Source organism: Eimeria mitis, genomic scaffold, assembly GCF_000499745.2.
Source record: "Eimeria mitis Houghton genomic scaffold, Emh_scaff489, whole genome shotgun sequence".
NCBI classification, from domain to species: Eukaryota; Apicomplexa; class Conoidasida; order Eucoccidiorida; family Eimeriidae; genus Eimeria; species Eimeria mitis.
The window spans coordinates 3,225-3,800 of record NW_013573189.1 but is presented as its reverse complement, the minus strand read 5'-3'; positions in this window follow the sequence as shown (position 1 = coordinate 3,800).

Genomic DNA, 576 nt, shown 5'->3' with positions numbered 1-576 from the left:
GCTGCTGCTTCTGCTGCAGCTTCCTGTGGAGGGTGCAGCTGCGGCAGCAATAGCAGCAGCAGCAGCAGCAACAGCAGCAGCTGCTTACGCTGCTGCTGCAGCAGAAGGCCGGGGGAAGCCTTTCCCAATACTTGAAGCTGCTGCTGTTCTTGTTGCTGCTGCTGCTGCTGCTGTTGCTGCTGCTGCTGCTGCTGCTGCTGCTCCGATTCTGCTGCTGCTCTGCTGCGCCCTGCTGTCCACACGAAAAACCCCTAAACCCTAAACCCCAAGGGTTTAGGGTTTAGGGTTTAGGGTTTAGGGTTTGTGTATAAGAGGAGATGAGCTAAAAAAAATATGCTCTATACAAAACCCTGTGGGGCCCCCGGGGGCCCCCGCGGCTGCGGGGCCCCCCTCGGGGTTCTTTGGGGTTTCCTAAACCCTAAACCCTAAACCCTAAACCCTAAACCCTAGACCCTAAACCCTAGGGTTTTAATTTATTCAACGTTAGTACTTCAAATGCTCTATATACACCCTAAACTCTAAACCCTAAACCCTAAACCCTAAAGACCGAGCACTGCGCCTCAACCGAAAGCTACG